We start from the raw sequence: 18611 nt of genomic DNA, 5'->3' as shown, positions 1-18611 counted from the left end.
TAGGATTAGGGCGAGATGTTTTACTAGGGTTAAATACCATATACTTGGTTTTTAGTGTGTTAATCTCTAAGTCCCGATTTATACAAAATAAAGAGAAGCTGTCAAGGGTCCTTTGGATGCCCATGGGCGATTTAGATGCAAACATAATTGCTGGCACCTTGCCACGGGCGAGCTTTGGGGCATCGATGTTAACTGCCTCATTTAGTTGGTCCACCAAGGCATTCATAAAAAGATAGAACAGTGTGGGGCCAAATAAAACCCCTGCCTTACACTCCTATTCACTGGGAAGCGTGGGGTCAATTCCCCATGTTTCCCGTATCTCACCTGGGCAAAGTTTCCAGTATGCATTCACTTGATCAGAAAGAGCAAATAGGGCGGAATGCCCAGTTGTTCTAAAACCGCCCAAAGTTTGTCACGAGGCACCAAATCAAAGGCTGATTTAAGATCAACGAAGATCAAATAGAGGCTCCTACCCTCTATAGTCACCATCTTCCAATATATTAATTGGAGCCTAAAGATTTGGTCAATGGTAGAATTATTTTTACGGAAGCCTGCCTGGTACGCACTCAGAATCTCCCGTTTGTCCACCCAGGACTGGAGACGCTCCCGGACAATCCTGGCAAACAACCTCTGGGTTATGTCAATCAGGCTTATTGGCCTGTAGTTAGTGGGCAGGAGGGGAAAGCCCTTCCTGTATATTGGGAAGATGTTTGCCCCTAACCAAGTATCCGGGATTGTTATGCCATTTAATATAGCATTAAATATTACACAGAGATATGGGCCCCAGATATTGGGTTGGTCCTGAAAAAGATCCCGGGGAATCTTATCTAATCCAGGGGCCTTTCCAAGGGGAAGCTTCCCAATTGCACTCAGCACTTCAGTCAGGGTGAACGCCATATCGTCTTCAAGGGGGTTCTCCACAGCAGTTGGCAAGATTCCCCCTATGGGCTCTATAATAACCTTGGTGGAATACAGCGATTGGAAGTGAAGTTTCCAAGCGTCTGCAGCAAAATTCGGCTCGATAGGTGATCTCTCTGAGGAACTAGCTGTTAGAATGAGGATCCAGAACGCCCTCATGTCTCTGTTAGTGAGAGCCTGTTAATTGCATCCCATCTTTCAGACTCCCACGCCGCTTTGGCTAACTTTAGACTATCCCTATAGAAGGCCCTCCTAGTTTGAAAGAAACACTAGTGTTGAGAATAGCCTGTCAGGAGGCAGGATTGCCTCACTTTGTAAGGACTGGGACGTGGAGGACATATGAGGGGGTTATGCCTGGCCTGTACCAGGAAGGGGTGTGGTGCAGCAGCCAGGACAGCTGCCTCGGAACCAGGGGCTCACAGTTCAATCCCCAGCGCAGGCGGCAGATCAGCCCAGCACCATGTGACTCTGGACAATAGCTCGCTTAATCTTCCTGAGGGCCCCCAGCTGTCACGATTGCCGATACCAGCCGCAAGATGGCAGCTCCCCACTGCGCATGTGCAAGGAAGTCAGGCAGGTTGAAATGCCTGACTTCCTGGATAATCGAGGCTTCGCGTTTTAGTGTTGCCTTGTACTTCGAATCCCGGTCTTCCTGTTTCCTATTCTTCGCGTCTTCATTGCCGTCTGGTCCGTTCAAGCGAGTCTTCGACTCCCTGCTGTTTTCTGCATCGGTCCGGATTCCTGCCCCTGGATTCCGTTCCTTGCTGAGTTGTTTTTCCCCTGTAATTGCCCCACTCGTAGTGCGGCCGGATTCTTAATCAGCGTAGGTCATTTGCTCCTGCTGGACTGGTTTTGGCACGGCTCCGCCCGCCGGCCGGATTTTGTCCAGTCGGCCGGCGGGTCTGGTCGAGCCTTTCCAGTTGGAGGTGGCCTGCGTCTGGATTGGGGTCCTGCTGCACTCCGAGTTTTTCCCCTTAGTTTTTGCCCTCATTTCTTTTGGGACATCACTTCTCTTCGGATCCTTGTTACCACGACCCATGGATGCTCAGTTGAAAGAACAGACGTCTGGAGCCCACCCCTGGGGTTACGGTAACAGCGCGCTGTGCTGCTAAAACTTATTGCTATTATTATTTTGGCCCTGTTGCCTTTGTTTTACTGTTTCTGTTTATCATAGGAAACGACTGCCAATTGAGGAACCATTTGTTGTCATTCTACAGACACTTCATATTGTTGTATGCCTATTGGTGAGAGACTTTCCATTCTTTAAAATATGGCTTGCACATTGCATATGAGCTTACTGACCTTGTACTTGTACATGTGTTTTTCTCCAGAGAGCCAAGTCCTTGCATTTAAATTGTGAAGCCCTGTACCTATAGACAAGGGACAGATGTTTGCTCTAGGTAACTCCCGAGTTATATACTAATATCCAGGCCTCCATATTTTGTATACAAGAACACTGCTCATTGTCCCATTCCTTTACAGGGCATTAAGGTCTTCCTACCGGCTGGTGGACAGGTGGCTGATTCCTAGAGAATTGTCTCCCCTTTTTTCCTTGTTTTGTTACCCTTCTTTCCCCTATTTACCATTTGCGCTCTAGTGCTTGATAGAGGTAATTGGTGATAGTGGAAGGTTGAGGACTATTCATCATTTTCCTGACGCTCCTGCAGAAATTCCCGGTAAGATCCTTACACCAGCGCCTTGAAGTTGACACCCGACATGTCACCATCAGTCACGCTTGCAGAATGACTTCTTGGCTAGATTGGTATCTTGTTATGTTCTAGACAGTCACTCTTAACGAGCAATGAATGTTGGCTGATTTTGTAGGCCAGGCATGTCACATAGTGCCAATATCAGCCACACTGACCATCCCTCCCGCAGCAACATACATGCAGCATAAATAAGCAGACAAGACACTTTTTTGTTGGGAAAAATTTGCTGCAGGTTTATTAGCATAACAATATGCCAACAAGGTGGGTTATCTTACAGGCGATCCAAAGGTAAGCCGCCCCTCGCGGCCTACCACCTGATGGGCCAAACTTGCATCGTGGCCTTAGCCAATCGGTGCTTAGCAGTTGTGGTGAGGGGGTAGACACTCCCACTTCCGGTGAACCATCAGTCTACCCCCTTGCTCACGCCTCCCCCCTACGAGGGGCGGAGCGTTCAAGCGACCCCCGGTTGTACAGGTTTCCAACAGCCCATAGGATAACGGGGCGCCGTCGCACCCCAGGGTCCACCGCACAGACTTCCTGGGGATATTAGGCATCAGCATCCTTTGTGCTCCTGAAGAGGGTACCCCTGAGTACCTTTCCGCCTCTGGATCGCCCTGTAACTCCGCCTGCAACACAAATAAAAAAGATTAGAACATATTCCCCCCCACCCTGAAAACGCCAGGTAGGCGGTAAGGAGGGAAACGGTGTCAGGGTGAGGGGGTAAAGAGGACGCCAGGGGGGTGTGGGAGGACTTTATACTTCTCCCCACCCCCCGCCCCGGCCGGAAGTGATGAGCGGCACCTACCAGGGTCCGGGGACCCTAGGCTGCTCCGTGTGCCATCTTGTGGCACTAAGGGGGCTGTCCTCTTATGAGGGTCCCTACGGGGGACAAGTCGGTCGGCCCGCATAGTGGCTGTCAGAATCGGTCATTATGGAACGCTGTCCGCGCAATGCGTGGTGTTTGGCTGCCTCTTTTCTCTGAACCACTAATCCCAGAGGGCAATGGGTGACGCTGCGCAGGACGTGAGATACACGTTTCCAGGAAAACTTAAGCCACAACTTCAGGGAGAACGGAGCCGATAATTACTGTATGTGTGCCGGAGGGAGGAGAGGCCGTTCCTTCTATGCAGTAAACCGTGAGTAGGAGATTTCGTGTGCTTGCCGGTTGGAGGCACACGGACTGGAAACAAACAAGATTTACAGCTGTGTGGCTTTCAGAAGACGAACACGGCCGTGTTCGTCGTTTTCCCTTTCTTGACTTTGTCAACACCTGTGTTTGTGTTAACCGGTGTTCGGAGAATCGCGGCTGCGTTCTCTTGTAGGGAAAATAACATTTGGAGTGTAAACAATGTATATACTGGATAAAGTACCCGTGTGAGGTAAACAAAGCCCTCAGTCATCTGAGCATAACAGAACGGGGGTTACGGAAGAGTGAAAGAGTCACTCCAATGTGAGGAATACAAAGCGGAAAAACTTTATATTTTGGATTTGCGGGACAATACAAAGTGAAGGTGAAGAAAACCTTCAGCATATCGTTTATTCTCTGTTTTCTTTTGGCAACCTTGTTGTGTTTTCTTTTACAATACAGGAGAGGAACCTGGGGGGTACCTAGTAAAACGGACCAGTGAAGCAAGGCAGAAAATAACCAGGAATTGGTAGGGATGATGATATAAGCAATTCGAGTCCTTGGTGAGAATGTTGGATATCTCATATGCATGTATTCTGTTCCTTTCTTGTTAGGTTGCTGCCACTGATAGGACCTTCCCTCCCTCTCCTGCATATAAAGATTAGGTGTTTTCCTTTTCAGGTATGATTATGTAAGAAGTTGAAACGAGTGTTAGGTTATCTGAAAAGCGAGTCAGATTCCTAAAGGTAGATAGGGAGGGGTGTGAAACTAAACATCTTGTCTTTGTCATTACAGATCTCCCTCCCCGCTGTCCCCTTCCTTTCCCGCGCTCGCGGGATCATCCTACTGGTCTGTGATTTATATCGGGCCACGGGGTGGTCGCGTGGGTGTGGGTTTAGGACTTTCAGCGCAGCCCCGAGGAGAAGTGTAACGGAGCCTGGCAGTGGCAATATCGGCCACAATGACCATCCCTCCCGCAGCAACATACATGCAGCATAAATAAGCAGACAAGACACTTTTTTGTTGGGAAAAATTTGCTGCAGGTTTATTAGCATAACAATATGTCAACAAGGTGGGTTATCTTACAGGCGATCCAAAGGCAAGCCGCTCCTCGAGGCCTACCACCTGATGGGCCAAACTTGCATCGTGGCCTTAGCCAATCGGTGCTTAGCGGTTGTGGTGAGGGGGTAGCAACTCCCACTTCCGGTGAACCATCGGTCCACCCTCTTGCTCACGCCCCCCCCTACGAGGGGCGGAGCGTTCAAGCGACCCCCGGTTGTACAGGTTTCCAACCGCCTGTAGGATAACGGGGCGCCGTCGCACCCCAGGGTCCACCGCACAGACTTCCTGGGGATATTAGGCCTCAGCATCCTTTGTGCTCCTGAAGAGGGTACCCCTGAGTACCTTTCCGCCTCTGGATCGCCCTGTAACTCCGCCACAGCCCTGATTGTGGCGACCGTCGCCGCCAGGGCCCCCCACCAAGGCCGGCATTACTACTTACATCCTGCTATTTCTAGGGCCATTCCCTTAACCAGCAAGAATCGGACCATGCTTATACTGGTGAATCCACCTGTGACCCTGATACCTACAGCAAAGCCGGTGTCGAACTGCACAATTGTGTGCCACATGTTTCGCTTCAGTCTTTTTGGTGTGTCCACTGGGACCCATCCGTGTTAACGCAAATGCAGTGTCCCGTACTACAGCCCTATAATGCCCTTGTCCGTCCCTCATAGACACCTTCCAGCCTGATGTCCCCCGTAGCTCTAGCGAAGGGTTTCTTGGCCCAAACTCCCCAGTCTGTGATCTAACCCTCATCTCCACATGCCCCAGGAGTGTGAATGGCTATCCCTGTCCTGGCAAGGCCAGCCGCAGCCAATCCCCCCTCCCTTTGGTGACTTTCCTGCCAAGGGGTATGTGACCTAAGTACTGGTGTCCTCGCCTCCTAGCCTTGCGGAGAGGAGGTGCAAACCTGAAGGATTACTTGCCCAGTCTTGAGCAGTAAGAACGCTAAACACTCCTTCTTCCATCGTTATAGCCAGGTTATGTTGTGGCCCCATGACCCTCTCAGTATCTTGCAAGCCGTTAAATCCAAAGGCAAAAGTCACCAATGAACTTGACTTACTCTGTGCCTGTTGAGAGGTCCTCTCTGAAGGCCAGACAGTGTAACCTAGTGACAATTGAGGGGCTGTGCTGCGCACCAGAAACAACCACCCTTGTAAATTGAGCAACGGTGAACTCGTTGCTGAAAAAGCAGTGGCGGGCCATATCCGCACTGCCGGATGACCAGACTTGGCTAACTCCCCTAGCTGGGCTAAACATTTACCAAAGTGACAAGTGTGTACCATGCAAGAAAGTGGGCGAAGAGGATAGAAAGTGTCCCTCCCCCCCTGTGCGACCCGGGTGTATTGCTATGACAGGAAGATCTAATATTATTATAATTTATTGTGTCCCGGTATCTTTTCGCACAGCAAGTGGACGGTGTTCAATAAAAATTGATAAAACCAATTTTAAAAAAAACTTATCAAAACAATTCTACAAGCTGCACTTATTGACGTAATGCACTCCTACGAGCCCTATTCGGGGGATACATAAACATCCTCCTAGACACATGGCTTGAGATAATTTGCCACTTGTATACCTGAGTTTAACCCTAGGCCATGTCAAAGGTACTATACCACCCGATACTGTAGTGCGACAAGCTCGCCCCCCTTTATTACCAAACTCTGACGGCCCTAAATGTTCTTCTCAGAGTGGTGCCAGTGTACTTGATCCGATTGTCCTGCAATTAGAAAAAAGGTTACACTCCATTCCTGGACGTGCTTACCCAGAACCCCACACACTGGCCACCATGTGTTCTTCCCCTGTGCAGGCTCCGCGCCCATGCAGGCCAGGCATCCAGGCGTGGTTTGACCATCATAGTATGAAACCCCTGTGTTTCAAGAAGAGAGAACAGTACAAACAGCCCATAACCAGCATTGACAGGTAAGCATGTTGCTAACTCGCTCAACAGGATCAGAGTCCCTTACTTGAGCACCAGTTGCTGTACCAAAGAACACATTCCATCCTTGCACGGGGGATGCGTGAACTGCCCCGACTCACCCATTGTTTAACAGCAAACACATTTCAATCATGGCACAGGGGGTGCATGATTTGGTTTCCAAGAGAACACACCAATTATTGTCCAGGGACTAAACAAATTGCCCAGACCCGATCATTTTACAAAAGAAAACACCCAATTATTGCACAGGAGATACCTGCTATGCTCAGACTCACTAGTTGCCAAGAACTGTATTACTCCTGTGGGGTGGAACCAACGCATGCCCCCCATGCGAGGCCCCATAATACTAACGTGCGATAAGCCTACTCCCGCCAAAGTTATGAGGCTCCCTGGTGCCTCCGGGCCAAAGCAATGTAGTATTTGCTACCCCGGCGGCTGGAACTCAAATGCATGTTTCAAGGAACAAAAAGTGACAGGCTGGGTCTTAATAAGGCCGGGTTAAAGTATGTTATGGTCTCTTCCCTGCAACATTCAAAATCACGTTGCAATCAAGGTCTAAAGTGGTGCCTCAGGAATGAAATAGTCGTCCTGTAGTCATAATGTACCAATGAATGATACATTTCAGTGCAGAAACTGCCTCCCATGTGGGGTGACCTATACAAAACCTACCAAGCCCGACAGCGACATGTCACCATCAGTCACGCTTTCAGAATGACTTCTTGGCTGGATTGGTATCTTATGTTCTAGACAGTCACTCTTAACGAGTAATGAATGTTGGCTGGTTTGGTAGGCCAGGCATGTCACGGTTCTTTCCCGTGCGCTTGACGTGTTGTTCACAGAGCCCTCTGACAGGTGATCATTACCTGCATCTCGCATGTCACGCTCAGAGATAGACGTGTTGGCACGGTCTGCGTGCTTGTTATGCTCTAGTCAGTAACACTGCCAGAGACAAGATCGGTGTTTGCTCCAATGTGCCCGGTGCGTCTTGGCCACTGAAACCTGGAGGATTGCTGGTCCAATGACCTTTGCATGCTAGAGCCATGCCCGAGCCCACGGCTCAATCACCCCGGGCTCCGCATCTGCCCCGCCCCGCCGTGAGGCCCCCCGAGGCGGGCTCGGCACCCCTGACGCTCGGCTGAACGGTTCACACCGCTCTCCGCCCGTCCCGGCAGCTCCGCCAGACGCGGTACCCGTTTCCACTCCCATCCGGACGGGGGAGGAGGAGCCGAGCCCCGTCCTGCCCCCGGAGCCTGGCACACTGTGCATCCGAGGAAGCGGAGGCGCAGCACAGCCCGGGAGCCGCGCCCGCTCCCCGCACTGCCCGGGGCATGAGCCGGAGGGGCGAGGACTGAAGACACCCTGCGGCAGGAAGGAGGCACCGCGCACTGCAAAGCCAGCGCAAACCCCGCGCATCGGACTCCGCGCAGGCTGAGAGTACAGCGGACTCCCGGCAGGCTGAGAGCACGGACCGCTCTCGGGGCAGGAGGAAGGAGCAGAGGGCAGTACGAGGCACAGCCCGCCAAGAGGTAGGACTCGGAGAGGGGGCGCGCAGTCTGCTCTTCCTGACACACTGCTGCTTACAAAGTGCCCCGTGGGTTTGAGGTTCCCGCACCCTCCCGATCAGTCGAAAACACATTTAGCTGTCAAGGTTCCAACTTAGCGAAAGCGCATGTTTATTTTTGTTCACGAGGATAGGGGGCTCCTAGAGTCACTTCCACCCCGACATCCAGGTAGGAGGGGTGACAATCTGGCACGGCGCATTCACTCATGAGGTCCAACTGAATCTCTGTGCCCGCATGGTGGATGAAGTGAGGTGCCATGTGCTTGCCACTACAGAGTTTGAGAGAGGAGCAGTGTCAATATGCCCGCCAGCTGTCGTCTTAGGCTATGTTTGAACCCGCAGCGGCCGTGTTTACATGCCATGTGTCCAGGGGGCGTGGGCGGGACGTGGCGGCAGACCGTGGGCTGGGAGTCGCACTCGCGCAGTGTGTAGCGCTGTCATGGTTGCCGCAGAGAGTTTGTGTCTTTGGTGTGTAGCTCCTCCGAGACCCGACCGCAGCTCTTTGTTGATGGCGAGCAAGGGCTGAAGTTAGTTGCTTGGTAATATCACGCAATGTCTTACTTGGTCTATTTCCTGTCCTCGCACGTTTCTCCTCTTTACAAGAAACAGCTAAGAAAATCTAGGATTACTTGTTTTTCACCAATTTGGCACCTCAAAATATTATTTATTTATAAGTTTATATGCTCTGACACTGCAACAGGGATGGTGTTCCGTTATTTGAGCTTATTTAAAGCGATCAACTGCGTGACGCTGTGAGGAAGTAACTGTCGCCCATTTTAACATTTGCCTTTAAAAAAAGTTTAAATGTATCATCCAGGTTGGATGGTGGGGGCGGGAGGGGTTACGATGTTTGCATTGCGGTCAACTTCCACCATGCCACAAGTGAAGTTTAGCCAGTCGTGTGTGTGTTTCATTAATCCTAGCGTTAAGCATGCTGGGACTTGTAGTTTTATGTTCCAACAGCTGCTTAATTGCCTATTTAACCCATCGGGCATTTCCCCGGGGGGCTGGAGTCATTCGAGGCCGTTTTTGGAAGGCCCAGGGCTGCTGCTGGGCGTTCAAAATCACTCTCCACCTCCTCGGGGTTTATTGCAACAGTGGAGAGGGACATTGGAGAGGGGCGGCTTGTTGGGGTAGAGAGGGGCATAAATATATAAAGGCACCGGGCTTGCTTGAACATTGTTAACAGGGCTGCCTCTGATTTCCAGTCCTGCCCGGTTTCCCAATTATTGGTCAAACGCCTACATTTCCCAGAATACTTAGTGCGGTGGGCTGAAACATCAGGACTGAAAATCACCCTCGTCGGTGACATGGCACCGATAGACACATCTGGACGTGGGCACGCGTGTGCTGATTACACGCGCATTTGGAAATGTGAAAGGAAAACAAACGGACCGCGCCTCCTGTGCACTTGACACTGTTGACATGCGAGAGATCAGCTGTCCTCCCAGTCACGCCCCTCCCTCCCCACTGCCCTGCCTCTCCCTCCCCACTGCCCTGCCTCTCCCTCCCCACTGCCCTGCCTCTGGAGGCTGCCACTGTCCTGCACGTGGGCCGGGCCGGGTAGCGCCGGCTCTGCGCGCCTCTTGTATGCACTGCGGTCCATGGTGACACCGCACGTATGTTCCACACCAAAGCCCCTTTGAATGGCCTTGGGGGCGACGAGAGTGGGCAAAAACGAGAAAGGGGGAACTCGTTCAGGGATTGAGTTTTGGGGTTGCCGCCTGTCATGGTCCCAACATTTTTTAAACCTGATCCCCATTCCTTTCATGTTATTGTCTGCCACTCACCTCAGTGGCTTGTAAACGTCCTTCGTGATATGCACGTCGTTTTCCTGAAAATATATCTAATTACGACAGTTCCAGCTCGTGTTCCACTAAAACTGCGATACTTCCATGGACTCCTGGGGGCCTCTTTTATGAGAAATGACGCATCGCTGCGTGAAAGCAGCGATGCGTCACTTCTCAGTGCGCACTCCTTGCGACATGATTGATGCGTCATATTTCAGTATTTCTGACGTCTCTGTAGGCGCAAAAGTGACGCATTGCTGGAGTGTGTCACAAAAGTGACGCAACTCCAGCAATGCGTACTTTCACATGGGCTAGTCCCATGTTGTTAGTGCCTGCGTCAGTCTAACGCCTGCCATGAAGCAGGCGTAAGATTTTGACGCATTAGCGGCCAAGAAATGGCGCAGTGAAATCTTATAGATTTCACTGCGTCACTTCCATGACCCTTTCTTGCGTGAAAACGCCCCCCCCCCTTGCATACATTATACCTGGCGCAGGTATAATGTGGCGCAGGGGTTTACAAAGTGACGCATCTAGGTAGATGCGTCACTTTGTAAATATGGCGCAACAAGGTGCATTTTTTACGCCACTGCTGCGTGACACACCGGCGGCGTAAAAGTGACGCAGCCTCATAAATGAGGCCCCAACATTTTTACTATGTTTACCAGTGTAAGTAGCTATATGCCGTTATTTTGCGCCCCATAAGTAACACATTTACGACAAAGGATTCCACGTGTAGGTTAGATGTTGTTCTATTTCTTTTTGTTTTATTTTGTAAGGGGCAGGGCGGGAACTATCGCCCGTGCAGCATGCTCAGTGGCACCGGGGCACAGTGATGGAGGGGTCGCTGCCTTTGGATTATGAATGTTTTGTCCTATCGAGAATAGACGGTGAGGAGGCCACCTTTGTCTGCCTCCATTAGCGTCCATGGAAAATTTGCTCCGTAACTGGTAAGGGAAGTAACTGAGACATTGTTTCACAAATGTTTGTTCTCGGAGGGCTATGTTTTGTTTTTTTTTAAACCTTTAAATCCCGATGAATGCTCGCCTTTGATTGTGGGAAATCTTCCTTAGTGTATTTCTATTCTTATTGAGGCTGGTCAGTCATATATCTCAAAACCGCAATAGAAATCTGATTTCCCTACACCTTACACTTTAATAAGCGTGATTGTGTTGTTTACACCCCGCCACCTAGAAAGCAATTTTTTATGTTTCTTTATAGGTCATCGAAACCGTGTAACTTAAATCAATAAAAGCTAAGTCTCGTATTACGTGAACACACTAAATATTTCTAAAATCGATCACTGGATGGATGGCTTGCTAGCATTTGGTAAAAGTTTAAAGAGACCACGTCATTACTTCACATTAATTTAAGGAATAAAAAAACCTAATCAGTAAAGCAGCGCTTTCAAACCCACATTTGAGTGGGTAATACTCTGAATCTTAACTGCACTTCTTGCAGCATTCAACACCCCCAGGTGATGCCAGCCCGAGGCCTGGGCAGGCAGGGCGGGAGTGTATGTTTATTCATTCTTCCCCCAGACCAGTGAGCTCACCTCTCCTACAATCCCGGGTCTTGTGTGGAGGCTGGGAGTGGCGGCCGCTGCTCCAGGCCTTGGCAGTCCCAGTCCCACCTAACCCTCGGTCCGGCTCGTGATGTGAAAAGCTGCATTGTGCCGCAGTTGTAACGCTGATTCCAGTCAAAAGACCGACGGGGGCCATGTGGCATGATGTGTTCAGGGCTCCTAGGGTCACTGGCGGGGGCTCTCTGTAGCCTCCCGCACTGCTGTGTGTGTTTATTTTTATTTATTTATTTATAAAGTTTTATATCGGTGGGATCATATGTTTCTACCAAAAGAAAATGCATGTCTCTCCTCTTCTCCCTCCCTCCAACCAGGCTATCTCAGGCCCAACTATACACAACATGTCAGATTGGACGACCGAGTGTAGTAATCAGCTAAACTGACTATAGAATAAGATATACCATAAAGGGACCCGCTGGGCTGTTCAAAGGTGCCAGTGTACTGAAAACATACAATTGTGCGTCCGTCTCTCTCCCTTCATCGTCCAACACATTGCTCCATGCTGTGCCCCTAACCAGTGCTTGAAATGGAAAATTAGAAGTGCAGGTACTCTCTAGCAGAATACCTGCTTGTTTCGGAGAAGTGCCGGTACTCTCCAATGAAAAGTATTATGTCGCTCTTGGAAAGTGCTGGTATTGGCCCTCTCAAAAGAAAAAAGTGCTGGTACTCCGTACCGGCCCATTTAAAGCACTATCCATAACACCATAGCTACACTTCTGTGGTCATCACGCACGGAAACCTATTCCACATAGGATCAAAACAAAGACAACATCCTTCCAACCACACGCCCTACATGGTGTAGCATGATACACATGTAGGCAAACGCTTTAGTGCCCCACTTAGGGTAGTAAGCGCTAAATGAATGCTGCAGTACAATACCAAAAAAGAATCATTTCCTTTTTTCCCTTTTTTTTAATCAAGTTAAATGATGCTATTGTCCATATATATATATATAGTGTCCATCGTTTTGTCATGACTTGTCCTGTTAACATCAGAGTGCCAGATTCATAGTGGTATTATCAGTGCCTGAAATGGAAAAATAAAAGTGCAGGTACTCTCTACCAGAGTACCTGCTTGTTTCTAAAAAGTGCCAGTACTCTCCAAGTAAAAGTATTACATTTCTGTTGAGACGTGCTGGTACTCTCCCTCTCAAAACGAAAAAAGTACTCAGTAACGGAGAGTACTGGCCAATTTAAAGCACTGGGTATATAAGAGGTCCCTGTATAGCCAAACTTCAGTTGTTACAGATTCACAAATCAATATCAGAAGCAAGGTCTGTTGTGGGTGTTGTTTTAATGAACAAAGGTATCCTCTTGTGTGCTATCCTTAAACCCAACTTTTGGCACATAAGATAAGTGAGGCCGGAAACAAGAAGTGCTTTGACCAGGATTACACAGTTTGGTCAAGTGACGAGACTGTGACCTGAAATAACATTTGCTGGCCTTAAAATCTACAATATCCCTAGCTAATCTGTTTCCTTATAAACCTGCAGCGGAAGATCTAGGCATTTGGACATCCGAAAATGAGGGGCCCTACGGCTACTGAAATATTAAGGCCAGTTGCACTAAAGTGTGCGTCTTTGTTAGACAAGCTAACGTGCCATATTTAGACCTAGATGTGATGGATACTGGCGGCCCCACAAGTGTCAATTTCTTTTTAAAGGAAGAGAGTGTTACAGAGTCAGCCCAGCCAGATGAAACACCAAGTCCAGGGTTCACCACAGCAGTCCGTGACATGCGCAGTGCTGGGTTTGAGTAGATTCACCCCGGTTTCTGTGGACCCTGCACAGGAGCTCTGTCACAGCAGGCAAATAAAGAAACAAACACAGCACTTTGAGTTCCAGAGTAGGAGGGAAGGACAGAGTGGATCAAGGTGTTGTCTGAACTTTGAAAGATTGACAATGTTCTTTGACACCATGGTAACAAACACTTCGAAAGAACTTACCATATGCGTACCAACAGACTATTGGGGAACTTCCTATAACATGTATAATGACTGTTTTTATCAACTTTCTCAAGCTTAACCATCTTAATGAGTTGCACTTTGCCAACCAAAGACACAATACTTTATAATTTCTACATTGCAACTCATTATTTTTTCGCCACATGCCTTACTGGCATACAGTAGTGTTGAAAAAGTCAAATTGTCGAAACATGTGTCAGCTGTTTCTATACCCATCACGTCTTTCTTCGGTACCTCGTGGCGGTACTGTGACACTGCTTGTCTTCTATCAAAAGGAACCAAATATATAAGTTTTAGTTGATACTCATGAATAGAATAATATCACACTACAACCTATGTGAATACAACATAGGACAAAGCTTTCTACTACGGCAATAACCATGACCTCTTGGTCTACCATATATTCTTTGACTCCTCAACTGTTTACTCTTCATTTCAATTGATTATTGATACTTCTTTGGTGTGCTTCAGACATTCTTTCAGTATTCTGAGTTAGGTAATCCGCTTTACTGAGGTTGCACCCTTCTGATAGCCTGGAGCTGTTTGGTGAAACACCTACCTACCTATCTATCTGTATTACTAATTGGTTCTATTCACTCAACTAGTATACCACACTTTTTATAGGAGTGTGCAATTAATCATTTCCACTGCTATCATTGTAAAGTTGATATATTGTGTGGAAACCTGCACTCCCTGTATGGACTAGACACCGACAGTCCTTCCTATGTTGTATAGACATGCCTGATATATGGGTGTAGGAAAGTAGAGTATTATCCATTGATGCTGGGTAGGCTCTACTATGTATTAATCTCAAAATAGGCCCTTTGATTTACCACTAATAAATCCCTAGCTCAGTCCTGGTTGCGTGGCACAGAGCAGTCAGGCTTTACTAGAGTAACATGTGTTAAGGCTTTCATATAACCAACATGGACGATAAGTAGCTATCACACCTCGAAAGATATCCAACACCAATTTATAAAAATGAAGCAGATTTGTACATACGTTTAGACATCAAAATGAAGACAATCAGATAAGTATAATTGGAGGTATAGATTTTAGAATGAAAAATAAATCTGTGCAGATCAATACTGTTGAACTTTAGCTTTGCAGTCAATGCTAAAAAGAACTAGTGACAATCGGTCACTTGCAGGTCGAGTTGCGTGGAACCCACTCTGGAGGGGGGTTTAAGGTGATGCGGGTCCCAGGACCAGGCCACAACAGTTAGTTGAATTTTATGTGTCTCGTAGATCCCTGGTGCAGAGTTGCTCTGACTGTCCGTGGTGCTAAAGCGGGAGCCACTGGGTGCTGGTTTTACTGCTTAGACGGTACTGGTGAGGTAATGGATTCAAAAAGTTGACAACGGGGCCACTGAGGTGGTCAGTTGAAGGTGCTGTGGAGTTCCCTCGTGGTGCAGCTTAAATGAAGGTATTGGCTACTGGACTGGCCACCAACAAGCCTTGTCAGTGATACAATCAGTGACACATTGTTTCGATGTCCAGAGGTCCGGGGGGCAGTAGCCACTTGAAACTTGCTGGAGGATAGGACTACATTTCCCACAATACACTGGACCATCAACTTTTGGGCAATCCCTCTGAGGGCCCGATGACCAGCGATTCTTTGGTTCTGGGACTTTGCATTTACCTGCAGACTGTGGGGGACTAGTGTCATTAGTCAAGGGAGTCTGAGTTGCATTTGGCTCTCAAAGGGGTGCATCTGTCTTGGGGAACCAGTCTTTGGTCTGGGATGAATCGTAGTCATGCTAGTGCAGGGTGGCTGCCACAGGTGCAGAGTATCGCACCTTTTTTATCTGCATGTCCTGTAGTCGCAGATTCGGGTCTCTTCTTTGTTCTCTGCTGCAATTCGAATCAGACCTCGGAATCTGGTGCCAAGGGTGCCCCTTCTATCCTAGATTTATGGATGTTAGGGGTGAGAGTGGAAGTAGCCAATGGGCTACTAGCCCCAGTGGCTCATCTGACCCCGAGGGGACCACATATGGGGGTCTTTTTCACCGTTGCTACCCAGAACCACCTATTTTGCCACTTTTAAAAATGGCAGAAGCCTTCTTTGGCTGTACAGACCAGATGTCCCTCCCTAGGGGTGTGACTAGCCTACTGTGGGTGTACATCTTCTGACCTGATAATTTTCCCACCTGCCCATGTGCAAATGTACCTAGGGCAGGGTAATTTCTGTGTCCTCCTCCAGGAGGCAGCCTGGATGCATATCAGAGAGCTTTGAAGCTCACTGCCTTGATGTGCCACTTCACATGTCATCCTGTCAGGGAAGGAGTTATCACCTCCTTCCTGACCAGGCCTTTGTTTCTGACTCCTGGGAGAGTTTACACCTCCTGGCAGGAGATTAGATTCTTGTCTGGGCAGCACCAGCTGTGGGCTGTCAGCCACTGTAGGGAAGGGCCTCTTTTGACATGGTTAGCCCCCACTTTTTGCCTGATGTCTGATGTAATTTTAAACTGAAGTTCACTGGGTCCCTGCTAACAGTGTTCCCAATGCCAGATCCCTTTACCAAAAACTGTACCACGATTGGCACCTCTTAAGTTACCTCTGTAAGTCCATAATAAATGGTACTCCTGGTACCTAGGGCATGGGTACTAAAGAGAGTCCTCTGTGGATGCAGCACTGGTTGTGCCACCCCAGAGACCCCCTCATCAAGGATGTACACTCTGCCATTGCAGGCTGTGTTGCTTGGTGCAGAGAAATCAGAAGAGTCGGCATGGCAATCTGCCCTATGTGCCACGCCTCCCATACACTGCATGAGATATAGATAAGTCACCCCTACTGCTGGCCTTTTAGCCCTAAAACAGGGTACACTATATCATATTTGTGGGCATATCAGCATAAGCAGATATGCCCCTGCAATGTCCAGTCTATTCTGAGATGTTGTAAGTGCACAGGGAAGCCATAACGAGTACATGGGGTGGGTACTTGTCAACACAAGTTTCCTAGCTCCATGATGGCGCCACTTATTTCAAAGGTGTTTGGTACCAAAAATCTTGTCTTAATAAATCCTCACTGATGCCAGTTTTGGATTTATTAATAAATCCACACAGAAGACCCTTTTAGAGGTTCCCCTGAAAACCTACCAAGCACTGGTGTGGCTCCTGACTTGGTTTTGCCAGCCTGCCACTACCTGTCAACATCTCAGAGGACATATACAGAACCTGCTGTGGGTGGAGGTGCTTCGCACCTTCTGCAGGACAGGGTGGCCTTCCTCAGGGGGAAGCTTTAAATCCAATTCTGCCTTTGAAATCCAACCCAGGAACCTCCAGACAGTGGGGAGGCCAGGCCCCCTTTCCTAATCCACTTTTGGTGAGAGGAAAGGTGGGAAAATTAGTTAGATGAAGAGGAGGGTCCCCACTTAGCCTACACCACCCGTAAGGCAGAGCATGTGAGGTGCACCCCTCTCCTTAAATTCCACTATCTTGGAATGGTGGGAACACCTCCTATCACAGCTAGGGTAGTGCCTCCTTCCAAAGAAAGTGGTCACTAGGGGGTGTAGCACCCCTCAATTCAGTATTTATGTGGCACCCCAAGACCTGAACATCAGATTCGATGGGCAAGAGGCCAGGACAAAGAAGACCCGCTGCTTGAGAACTGAAGCCCTGTTGCAGAAGAAAAAGGTGCCAAACCCTGCCTGCTGCTCCCAGTAATTGACAATCGCTGCTGCTGTGTACTGAAACCTGAAAGAACTCCAAGAAACCTAGAGCACCCCCAGCCTTCAAGAAATCACTGTGAAGCTCCCTTAGAGTTAAGGTATCAGTCCCCTGCACACCACAGGCACCGATGTGCGTCCCCCCCAAAGACCTTGATGCAGCACCAACGTGGGAAAAGGTACAAGTGCTCCAGAGGGTCAGATCTGTCTCCCCACTAGGTTTTGGAGGCACCAGGACCTACCAGAGCCGCGGCGCACCAATACCCGGGGTACCGGACTTACAACGAGAACAGTCCACTCCGGACTACTGAAGCACCAGAAGGAATCACCCTTTGAGGAACATTGAGGCACCTGAGACCCACTTCCTGAGTTGCCCAGCTGTCCCGAGATTGCCTCTCTAAATTGCCTGCTCCTGACTGCGAGGACCTCAAGACACACAACGCCCGACTGACCTGTTTGCTCTGCACACGGCCCCAACATCGACCAACCAGCCCTGCTCCCGTGGTTCCCAGCCCATAGTGACCACCTCCCTCTGAGAAGATTCACCGGACTTACATGTAAGTCCCTCTGTGTAGTGCTTTTTCAAGTGTCCGCCTTTATATTTGCGCACCTGCTTCCAGGACTTCAGCTCCTCTGCTCCTGGCCGATCTGGGACGTTCCGGAACTTCTCCTGCTGGAACTTTGGACCTGGTCTCGAGATCGACCTAAAACGAGAAGGTGAACTTTGTGAAACATTGCCTGAATTTTTATGCATTTTTCTGCTTTTCCCCCATTGTTTCCTGTGGGGTGCAATTGCGCATAAAAGTGATATATTTTTTGAACTTTGTAAAATCGTATCTCCAATAGTACTTACAGTAAAACTGTGTTTAAGGTCTTCAAATTTATATAAAAATCTATATTATTTTTAAAATTTATTTATTTATTTTTGAGATTTATACAGCGCGTACAATTGCCCGTAGGCGTCTCGGCGCTAGAAACTGTGAACGTATTCCCAAGGTTGGGCCGGTAACTTATTCTTGATCAAACAGCCAGGTTTTTATCTTTCTGCGAAAATGCATCAGGGATGGGCTGTCTTTGATGGAAACTGGCAGGGAATTCCATAATCTGGGAGCTGCCACAAGGAAGCGTCTATCGCCCCAGTTGACTGTTTTTGTTCGTGGTATTTGTAGAATTTTAAGGTTGTTAGATCGGAGCGATCTTATGGAGGACTGGTATCTGAGATGGGATTTCAGGAAATGTGGACCACAGTTGTGCAATCCTTTATAGAGTAGCTTTAAACTTGATCCTGTTTCGAATCTTAAG

General features: G+C 48.8%; 1 protein-coding gene across 1 annotated transcript in view; it reads left to right on the top strand.

The window, feature by feature from the left end:
• The first annotated feature begins 8008 nt into the window (after positions 1-8008).
• The window catches only part of CPNE2 (copine 2), a 917381-nt gene continuing 906778 nt past the window's right edge, over positions 8009-18611 (top strand). Inside the window, exon 1 of the mRNA XM_078671428.1 lies at positions 8009-8277. The gene's annotated coding sequence lies outside the window, so the exon portion shown is untranslated. The remainder of the gene's footprint in view (positions 8278-18611) is intronic.

Source organism: Lissotriton helveticus, chromosome 12 (genome assembly GCF_964261635.1).
Source record: "Lissotriton helveticus chromosome 12, aLisHel1.1, whole genome shotgun sequence".
NCBI lineage: Eukaryota > Metazoa > Chordata > Amphibia > Caudata > Salamandridae > Lissotriton > Lissotriton helveticus.
The sequence above is the reverse complement of the archived record's forward strand: the minus strand, read 5'-3'. Positions and strand labels throughout refer to the sequence as shown.